This window comes from Furipterus horrens, unplaced genomic scaffold (genome assembly GCF_987537825.1).
Source record: "Furipterus horrens unplaced genomic scaffold, mFurHor1.1.pri manual_scaffold_3, whole genome shotgun sequence".
NCBI lineage: Eukaryota > Metazoa > Chordata > Mammalia > Chiroptera > Furipteridae > Furipterus > Furipterus horrens.
The window spans coordinates 153151767-153163394 of NW_028327173.1; positions in this window are offsets into that span (position 1 = coordinate 153151767).

Genomic DNA, 11628 nt, shown 5'->3' on the forward strand with positions numbered 1-11628 from the left:
CAGTTACAGATATTAGCTTTTATTCATAGTCACTTAATTTTTTTAAGCCAAGTAAAACAAGAGTAGATTTTCTTTCTTGATCAGCTGTAGGCACTACCTTCCTCCCTGTACATTTCTTTTAAGGAACGTTTACCTGACAGCCCCCTTCCCCACCCTACCGCCCCCTGGAATTTCCAGTATGCCCTTTCCATAGAAACTCTTTCATAAGAGATGTGTATGAAGATAAAATTTGACTCTGTTTTTGAGATGGCCTGTTTAGATTCCTTCTTTTTACATACTTTCACATCTTTTTTCCCTACTGAACAAAAAAGAAAAGAAAAAATGGATGATGAAAATACTGATGATATGATAATCTCTGCCAGCCAGACTGAATTAAAATTTGTTAAATCTATTTTGTCGTTGACCCGTTGGCACTGCCCAGCTAAATCTACAGTCCTTACGATTTTCTGGGTGAGGGGTGAAGCTATGGAAACTGCATGAAGAGCTGGCTTCTCACATTCTCCCCTGAAGGGAAAAACTCAGAGAGAAAAACAGCATTAGTGAAAAGCTCATTCCAGGAAGTGAACAGAGGAACTGACTCTGTGGGAAAATGGAGACTTTGAAGGTAATAATGTTTGTGCTTCCAAGAAGAATAATGACCAGCCTGTGTCCTAAGAAGGTGATGCTGGAGTCCTTTTGTTCAAAGCAAAACCACGTTGCCTGGTTACAGAGAGATTTTGCTCTAAATGTCCAAAGTGCAGGCAGGAGCAGAATTAGAACCCATGTCTCTAAAATAAAGCAAAATTTTAAAAAGGGATGCTAATAGAGAACTTTGTTATTCAAACACTTTTTTTGTCCCAGTTGAACAATCAACCCAGATATCTTGCACAAATTGCAGTTAAAACTGCTCAGTCACTTCATTTCATTTCTGGTATTCCTAATAACAGCAATGAATTCACCTCTTCCCAGCCAGTCACTGCAGACTTGAAATGCAGTATGTGAAGCCCAGGTATGTATGCGATTTGCCTCACCTTGCAAGCACAAATAGAGTGTAGGCATCCAAAAAAAAAAAAAAAAAAGAGAGAGAGAGAGAGAATTTTCATCTCACCTTCTACATGCTAGCTGGGCTAATGACCAAATTAACAGAAACAGAGGAACAGGAGAAAATGTCCAGAGTTTATTATGTGAATGTACATTCAGGAGTACCGTAAAAATACACACTTAAACACATTGGGTAGTTGAGGTTTATATGCCCTGGGGACAAAGGAGAAGGGAGACAAAGGTCTTGGATTCCAAAGGGGAAGGAGGCAATCCACAGGTAAGATAAAGAACAGCCACAAGGTAAGCGAATTCTAGCTGGGTCATCCAGAAACCATGTGACATGGAGGGAAACAGGCTTTGCTAGATTTCTTCCTGTCCAGTCAAGTAAGTGCTCAGGTGAATATGCTGTTTCCCTTCCTGAAGCAGATGTTTCTATCTAACTCTCCTTAGACAGTAAAAGGGGAAGGGGGTCAAAGTTTCTTTCTGAGTCTTTTGTTTCTTAACATAGAGGTTCAAAATGAGCCACCCCAAGATATACCTCAGTGGTATGTGGATCATTTTGAACTCAAGGCACCCAAGGCCGTGCAGGCTCAAGAAAAACCTGTGCTTTTCTCCTTTTCTCCTTAACTATCTAGAAGAATTTAAATTAGGAGCCTGGCCTATGATAAAGGTTCCAAGCAGAAATGACTTTTTAGTTGTCTGTGTGGCAGGCCAAACTAATAATTACTGTACATGTGCTCTCCCTGCAATTGTAACCCAATGCAGGTCCAGCTGCCTGCTGCTACTAAGGCCAGTACTTGAGAGGCAGGCAAGTAGTTTACTCAGATGCCAGCCATCTGGAAGATGGGGGGACTTACATCACAAAGCCCATCTCCTTGGATGATGGGGGACTCACGTCTCAAAACCCATCTCCACATCTCAGTGGAGGCAGAGATTTTTATAAGGAGGGAGAAGGGAACAGAACAAAGAGATCAAGAGAGGGGGGCTGAAAAGTTCTGTACGTGCTGACAAGCACAGTCCATTCCGATAAGGCAAGTGACGATCCGGTGTGTGTCATCCTGGTTTAGTCATCCTGGCTTCACATCATTCTGGCTCCACGGTTAAAGGTCAGCAAATCCCCCGGAACTGGAGGCTGGAAGGTTGGAGTCTGTGTCTTTTGAAATTAGTTCCTAGGATTCTCATACGGACATGCTGTCAGAGTCAGCACTTACAGAAACAGTGTTAGAAGAATGGTCGGGTGGGTTTCAATTTCCCACCGTTACAATTTTCCGCTGTCACACAATTACCTTCTGAAGCCCTGAAGTATATTACCTTACCCCTAGCTCCGAATGTTCTGTGTACCTCAGCCTCCCTTTCTGTCTCTCGTGCAAGTGGGATCGCTGACCCTTGTGTATGCGGGGTTCCCGTACAAGCATATGTATTAAATTTGGTTATTTATTCTTGTTAATCTATCTCATGTCTATTTGATTATTATACCAGATGAAAGAACCTTGAGTGGAGAGGAAGGTTTTTACTCCCCCCATGTTAATAAACAGCTTAAAATCAATATCCCAGAAGGTACATTTTGGGGTGACTCCCCCTCAAGAGCTACTGGTATGGCATGTTAGAGTGCATCAGTGTGTGTCTGCAGTGTTTGAGAAGGTGACAGCTGCAACGTTTCCTGCATGCTCTGCATACAAAACAAGTGCAGTGTTGGACCAGGAGTATTTCCACCGCACGCACACATGCAATCGGGGTAGCGTGAGTGTGACTGTGTGTCCTCACAGTCCCTGAGTACCATCTGCACGAGCAGCAGTGTGACAATGATCCATTTCTGTGATTCTGCTGCTCTCTTTGAATGCACCACTGAAACTTAAAATTAGCCACATCTTTATGAAATAGCATTCATCTCCGTTTTATCTGCTGATGACAGTGTTGTAAAATCAGAAAGGCCAGAAAATTCTGTTATTAGCTCATCGCTCTTTATACATCTTTCTTAGAACTTATCTCCCTTTGTCTCTATTTGAGCCCTAAATGTGTCCAAATACATTTCAGCAATAACCTGCCTCATTAGGCACTATCTATGTACACATATCTACATCACTTCTTGCATTTAATTTCTTTTAAACTTGTATTTTAATCAAAGAATAAATAGATTCAACTCAATACTTACATTTTGAGGACCACGATGTGCCAACTTTTTGTTGAGTAGAGCACAGAAGACCTTTTTTAAGCAGATGGTGTTTTACCTAGAGCTCAAAGTAGGTAGTTATTGTTCACAAAAATAAAAATAAAAAAAGGACTGACTCATATGGAATGATAAAAGTTATAGCTATGGCAGATCCAGGGCGTGTTTTGAAAATAGCGAACAGTTTAGTCACGATGAAGCAGCACCATGCTCCATGTTGCGAGAAGTAGACTCAAAAGGTAAGTTCAGACCAAACTCCAGAAGCCATTGAAGATCAGAGTCAAGTACTCATAATAAAATTTAAAGCAATTTTGAACATCACAGTGTAGGTGCCTGGTAAACATCAAGTCTTTTTATTTTGTGGACAGTGGGATCTTTTAAAGATTACTCAGGCACTGATAACTTCCAGAAAGAGTGTTCCAAGTACATTGCTCCCTGTGAAAAAGGTCAGTCACATTAAGCAATGGGAAATTCCTTTTTCCAACTAGGAAGGTTGTTGAAATCTTTTACTCCTTTTGGCTAGTAAACTGTTTATTCTGACTCAATTCAGTGTCACTAGAACTGAATTACCTTATCTCCTGATCCTGAATTAATCCCAGATTGATCTCTGAAGTAACAGATTCAAGATTTTGCTTTGTTTTGTTTTCACAGCAGTAATGAGGTTGGGAGCTTTGAAAAGAGACGTTACTATGTAAACTGATGCTAGAACTTCCGATGTCCAGAAATAAAAACCTGTGAACCTACGTGTCATAGGAAGAGAACACCTGGAATATAGTGATCATAGTTCTTCACCAAAATTCTGGAAATGAAATTGACCACAAATGCTTCCCCAAGTTCAAGGCAGCCTGTATAATGTAACTTGAAAACTGAACTGCTGTAATTTCCAACATATTCTAGTAGTTTGGATGGGAGAAGAGACAGAATGTTTGAAAACCCAGGCAGTTGGATATCATACTTAAACTCTTCTAACCCAGCTCTCTTGTTTGGAAATGCAGAAATGCAGCCCCAGAAATGCAAAGTGATTGCCCATGGATGCCCAGACTAGAAGGAGTACTTGCTGGATCACACCTTGAGTCTTTTGACTTCTGGGTCTGTCTGTACCTTACTGTATCAAGCATCTTCATTTTGACAGAGTAAATATTTTTCTTATGAATAAAAAATTTAGAAATAAGTGTTAGAATAAATCTGAAGACAAATTACACTGGATTTATTAATAGAGCCTCAAAACAGAAGAATATTCAACCTGTGATACTGTATCTACTGCAGATATCATTTATTTGTAGTTATTTCTAACATACAATATAGTTATTTCTAACATACCCGCAAATAGACACACACTTCTTTTACATTTACAAGATGCCTACCTTAATCTTTACACAACTACATGTGAATTTGCTCTGATTGAGTTATTTTTTTAAGCTCCCTCACCTCTGTAAAAGTCAAGCTCTATTTATACAGCATTTAGTGAGCTCTTACCACAGGTGCCAGGCAAAATTTTAGGTATTGGTAATTTCACTTATTCTCTTAAAAAGGCAACAAGATAATTATTTAGACACAAATCTGTGCTGTGATGGGAACTGAGCCATTTATCATGTATCCCAGCTATAGAATACTCAAAATAAGTAGCACACAATTATAAGCAAAATTACAATTTGTAGCACATCACTAGCAAAGCTGTCTCACTAGGAGGTGACCCTGGGCAGACCATTTGGCATCTCTGTGAAGACCCTTCCTCAGCAGGAATGAGGTCCCTTCTTTTACTCCACATTTGGTGTCTGTCCCTTTTCCTCTGCGCTCAGGGTGCACCTTTTGTCCTTGAGTCACCAACCCATGGGGATTAGCCACTTCCTAGTATTAGAACTAAACATCTAATTGCAGAGTTTTCAAGTATTCTTTTTGCAGTCATTCAAAGTTCATCTTTGGAGTTGAATTCCACCAGTCAGCTCTCTACGCTGTTCATGGCATTTGCACTAACTGAACAGATAGATGCAAATGCTGGGCAGGATCAGTGGACAACCTCAGCAGCCGTGGCTGCTATGGAGCTCCCGTTGCAATTGTGGTGAAAGCACTGGATTCACACCACTGGCTTTAAGAGGCTGGGGAAGTAGGTAAAATTCCCTGTCTCAGGGTCATCTAAAAGATCCTCTCTCATTTCAGAAACCCTTTGTACTTCATAATTTAATGTCTTTCTCTCTCAAGTAGCCCACAGCTCAGCCATAGTAAATGTGTGTTGACTTAGTGGGGCTTGTTACTTAACTTTTTATTTAAATCATGGTTATGAATGATTCTTGCTATTCTCAGTCCTTGAATAGGAAGAAAGAGGGTGAAAGGAAACTTATTCTTCATTCTTTTTGTAGCTTTAGATAATCTCTGCTACTGTTAAGTGTTATAAGTTTTTGAAGGAAGATTTTCATCTACTCCTTCCATTCTTCCTGCCTTTTCTCCCCTTTTCTGTCTTTATTTTCTGCACTTTTCCTTCCACTCTTTTCCCCATCCTCTGCACTTTTTAGAAAGCCAAAACAGTAGGTAGACAAAGAGTAAGGTCATGGTTAAAGAGAGAGTATAAACAGATGTTGCCTAGGGAAAATACATTCAGCCCCTTTTTAAGAAACTCCCGCCCTTAGTGACAAGCTTAGAAGAACTCATCAGCATTAGATCAGTTTAAGCACTCACATTTCACAGATGAAGAAGCAACCGTAGGGAATTACATTTGGCTACAATATAGCAGAGTATCCAGAATAAACTCAAGAGTTCCAGGGTTCTTCCTATTGTTAGATCATGTGCCCCAATTCTTCGATTGTCAACTATTGCTCTCCTAAAATGAGGACCTTGACAAAAGTATAAGAATGGTCCCAGCAGCATGAGAGTCCAGATTTTTAAAATATTCAAGGTTAAATTTTGGATGACATCTTTCCGTGAACTTACAAAAACACTTTTGTTTACAAATTCTTATTCAACAATGTTTGCATCTTCACTGTGTTGTAAGAAGGCTGTGAGAGAAAGCAAGAACTGTCTACTTGCTTCAGGAATTTGGGCCCAGACACATTTATATATATAATGCCCAAAGAAAAATCCCCACTTTATCCCTGATGAGTAACTGTACTAGCAATTATATTTGACACCAACCTGGCTGGGGCAAAACTGTGACATTCAAGGGAGGATCCCATGCTTAGCCATCTGCTCCTTTATTTTTATTTAGAAGAGATGTGGGAAGGCCACACCTAAGAGGATGCTTTTGAGCAAAGCAGGTGGCATCTTTCCGAAACCAAAACGGTGTAGGGGCAGTAAAACACTGACAAAGCCCTAAAGTCTATTCACTCTGTGCACAGGGCACAGTGCTAAATTTTCCCTGCCCTTCCATAATTCTTTTTTCATAGAGTTATCAAAACACAGCTAAATTACTCCCACTATGACCCCACCTGCTCCTTTGGCTTCTGTTCCCTAGAATCTACATTTAGGGAATATGTGTTCATCACATCATGAACAGCAAATGTAGCTTCTCAATATGATGCATTTTAAGTGTTTGGGGGGATAGTGCTTTCTAAATTGTTATCATTGCCATCATGGCTCTTACATGGCCCTAAACCAGCTACAATATAGGATGCCAAGCTACTCTGAGGCTGTCATGCTGGGAGAGAGCCCATGCCACATGGAGAGGCCACTGACAGGCACCCAATCAACAGTCCTAGCCAAGCTCAGCCTTGGAGTCACCACAGCCCAGTCATCCAACACAGAAATGAAGAAGCTTCCAGGTGATTCCAACACCCAGTTTTCCAGTCACCCCCAGCCTTCTTGTCTTTTCAGGTGAAGCACCAAAAACCATGGCACACAGCCAAGCCACACGCACTGTGCCCCGTCCAAATTCCCGACCCTACAGAACCTGTGAGCATATGTCACTACATTTTATGTCACGACATTTTGGGGCAAAGAACAACTAGAGCAATCACTATCATCATCATTCATGAACTTGTCATTCTGAAGTTTTGATCTTCTGAAACCCTAAATGGTTGTGCAAAACACTAAGGGAATTTAAAAACACAGTTCAAGCCCAGTGCAGTCTGTTTTCCGTGGAGCTAAAGCATTCCCTAGCATATCAGACCTTGCGCTTTACAGAGAGCTACATGAAGAGGCCTAATTCCTCAGGCTGGGGGGTCCCCACGGAGCCCAGACAACTCCATGGACTGTGACTTTGAGGGAGGTGTCCAGGTGACATCTGGGCAGGTGCCGAGATGACGAGAGTGTTTCCTTCTATATTTATTCCCATTGTTGCTAGCCTCTGTTTCTACTATCATACAAGGGAGTTTTAACTTTTTGTTTTAAAATCCTCTTATGCAAACACAATTAACTAGAATTTTCATGAAATTTCTTTTGAAGGAGTTAATGCCTTAACATTCCAACTGTGGTGTATTTCTTTATCTCCAAGATTACTCTACAGTATCACTGATACTGAACTCCACTGACTGCATTACCCCTTTGATATCCCTTGTAGCCTCAAAAGTATTCTGTTAAAAACAATAATCTAAAACAATGCCCAGTATTAATGACTCTGAAATAACTTGCGTCAGTTTGTTCTGTGTCATGCTGTAAACATCTAGTTGATCTGACACTGGCAAGCATTAAGACTGAAATGAAATCTGACCTATTCCAGCCTGGTCTTAGCCAACTCATTTCCACACTGCTGTTTATAACGTTTACACTATTTCAACATCTTATGTATAAAGAGTTGGGTAATATATGGGCTCGATTCAGTTCCAAGCTGCTTGCTGTGGTTTCATACATCTCAGGAATTACAAAATCAATGAGACAAATGCCACCCTGCCTTCCATCCACCTCACTCTGCAGGCTCCACTTCAAGAAACCAAAGGCTTATTTGAACCTACAGAGTGAGACCCTCTGCAGATTGGGAGGGAACCGTCTCTTCCAATACCTTAATATCATTGTTCCTCGACCTAAGGAATAAATTCCTTTCCCTGACCAGAACTGGCCTTCACTACCTCTGCCTCACCCCCCCCCCCCAAGGCCTTGCAGCAAGATTCTAACATTTCCGAACATCATCCCCTTCCCGGCTCTCTTGTCTCCATGCTGTGGTAGCTTCCTCTGCTGGAATTCCTTCCTATCTTTCAGCTCTTTCTCCACCTCAACCCCCACCCACCAGCAGGAAAGTAAATTACAGTTCAATTCTCATGGAAGGGTATTTCCTTTGGTTCTCCACCACTTTTTTTTTTTTAAGTTCAAGGTTACAGAAAAGTTGGGAACTATTACAAGGAACACCTGTATAGATTCACCAGTTATCATTTTGCTGCCTTTGGTTTTATCCAAATCTTTTTCTCTCTCTTTCCATTGGCTGAATTGTTTGAAAGTAAGTTGGGAAGAGCCAGCAGGTCATTTCACCCCTGACTATTTGGGCACATGCTCCTCCAGAACACGGCCATTTTTAAAGCACCACCTTCAAAGTCGTTTCCCTGCACACAGATGAAATCCTTACCTCTTCCATCAAGTCTCCCCCTCCCTGTTTCTCACATATACCTGCCAGTCTTTGCATCTGTAACTCATACATGCATGGAGCTGTTTATAGGCTCTATGTCCTTGATCATCTGTAAGCACCTAAGAGTAGAGCTCCTTTGCTTATTTTTCTCTGTATCATCAGTGCCTGGCCCAGTGCCTGGCATATGACGCATGTTTGTTAACTGTTAACCAAAATAATGAATTGTTGAACAGGTTAGTCTTCTTGTGGTTTCTCGTCCCAGAATTCTGAAGCCCTTCATCCCCTTGTCCATCTGCCATGCCTGCCTTGGCAATCCAGAAACTTCTCTGTCATGCTTCAGGGCTACTGTTCAAAACTCTTACCACTCTCTTACACTAGCCTTGCTCCTTCTACTATCCCAAGATGACCCTCCTGACTCTTCCTCCATATCTGTTGCTTTCTCCATCAACATCCTTCTCCTCACACCTGTCTCTGTCATTTCCTTCTCAGTTGTTTGGGAGAAACAAACGTCTTTCTTCCTTTACGTCTGTGATTTATCACATCCCGTTCTGTTGGGTGTAGAACAAACTGGCCTGGACTTAAATCCTCACCCTAAAAGTTTGCCACTCTTACCAGCCTGTCTTCTTCCAGTATATGGGAAATGTGTTGTTATCATAGGTAACCGTAAGTTTCAGCATTTGTGAAACCGCCACTTGGCATATGATAGTTTGTATTTGTCCCCATCCTTGTTCAGTTCCCTGAAGCAAATCAAGTTCTTTCACTCGGTCAGTGCCTTTGAGCACATTGCTCCCGCCTGAAAAAGTCTCCAGCTGGAGAAATTTTGCACATCTTTTAAAATCTTCTTCAAATGACATAGTAACTGTGAGACATTCTGGCAGTATCACCTTCTCCACTTGAACACTCACAAACAAAAAAACAGAATTGGTCAATCCCTTTTCGATGCTCCCTTCACTGTCAATAAATACCACGACCAAATATAATTAGGCTGCATTGTGAACACCTGCTGAGAGTCTGTCACATTCACTACTCTGTGAGCTGCCATGTCTTCATTTGTCTTACACACACATGTCCCAACCTGCCACCAAGGACGTGGTACATTATCCGAGACAGGGTTATGCCTCACAGATGTCTTGAGTGGGAAGGGCGGGTCTCCATGTGTCTGTCCTTAGTTGCTTAGTGGTGTGCTTGACCAGAGAACCAGGGCACAGACTGTGCATCTTGGTCATCTCACAGCAGAAAGCCAGTATGACCTGGGGACAAAGGCACATGGAGAAGTTTTGCCTTAATGATACCTTCCTATCATTGTAGATGCCGTTGGAAGAAGGCTTAGTACATTTTCTCCTTCCATATGTGTAAGAAAAATCCTCTAAATTATTTAAATAGTTAAGAGATTGAAGGTTGAAGAAGAAAAGGAATGCCCAGTGTCTCCTTCCTATATGCACACACACACTTCCACACTTATGAACCCACTCACCTCCCTCTTTTCTCACTCCTTTTTGAAGGGCTGCTATTAAACTCTCCAGTCTAGTAATTTCCTTGTTGGCATCTGCATTTCCGTCCTACTCTGTTGGTTACTAGGTATTAGCCAATTCCATTTTTGGTAGCAAGAAATATTACACAGTAGTGTTTTATAAGAATTCTGGTTTCCATTTAATTACTTTCAATAAGAACATTTTGTAAACCAAGTTTGTGTTCTGGAGAAAACAATGGAATTGTGGAGATGATAGCTTTGGATTTAGATTATATTTTGATAATAGAATATAGAAAAATATCTTCATACTTTTATTCTATTTTCAAAGAAATTGGTGGTGGCTTTTTTCCTTTTAATTTAAACATTTCCCTGCCGTGTTGATAACTCAAAGAAAATGTCATTATGCACAGTGAATACGAACCTGAAAATGATGCTGAATTGAGTTGAAAAATGAAACTGAGTAGTTTCAGCTGGATATAGTAATTGTTCTAAGAATATTTGAAATACCTATTATTTGCTTATCATTGTACAAGACAATGGAGGGTGTACAAGAGCACTATCAGGAGAAGCCTGTGCCCTCAAAGGTATATAGAACATGAGGACACAATTCAAATTATAAAATAACACAATACGTATTTTTTCCCATGGCAAGTGTATAAAAGGTATAGATGAGACCTACCGGAACTGACTTAATTAGAAATGTCTGAGCATTAGGAAGAGAAACTGAAGCAGGAAAGCAGGTAGGATTTGAATTGGTAGGAGGACTTCAGACAAAAGTAAAGTGATCCTGACCATGGTGTTTTGGAAACACTAAGAATAAATAAGCCTAGCTGGAGTCTTGGGTAATGGAAGGCAATAACATATTTGGGGCCCAGAGATGAAAAGCTTAGGTTGACAAAGTAAGGAATCTGGACAGTGGGGATCCAAGTAGTAACTAAGCAGGAAAAACATCTTTTAATACTGCAAAAGATGGATGGGAATGGGAGACAACTGGAGGCAGGAATAGCAGTTCAGAGGCGGTAACAGTATTTCCAGTTTGAAAACCTGGTGGTGGTGACAATAAAATGGAATCAAAGAGATGTGAAAGAACAGGGCTTGGTAGCTGGATCGATATAAGGGCAAGCAAGAGAGAAAGAACTTAAATGACAGAGAGGAATGCAGTACCAATGCATATAGTAGAATAGGAAGTTGGTTCATCCTGCTCTGAGGACAAGGGTGTGTAGGTATGTTTATAGAAATGACAGCTACTCCTATTTATTGATCATGTATTGCTTGCCAGGTAGCCTGCTAATAATAGACATTTGCATTGAGAGTATTATGTGCCAGACACTCTTCTTAAAACATTACCCATGTGAACCCATAGAAGACTTTTAGCATCCTGATGTGATATTATTATCACCACATATAATCTTTATGATATCTTTATATGATATATTCATCTCCATTTTACACGGGAAGGAGCTGAGACACAGAGAGGCTAAATGA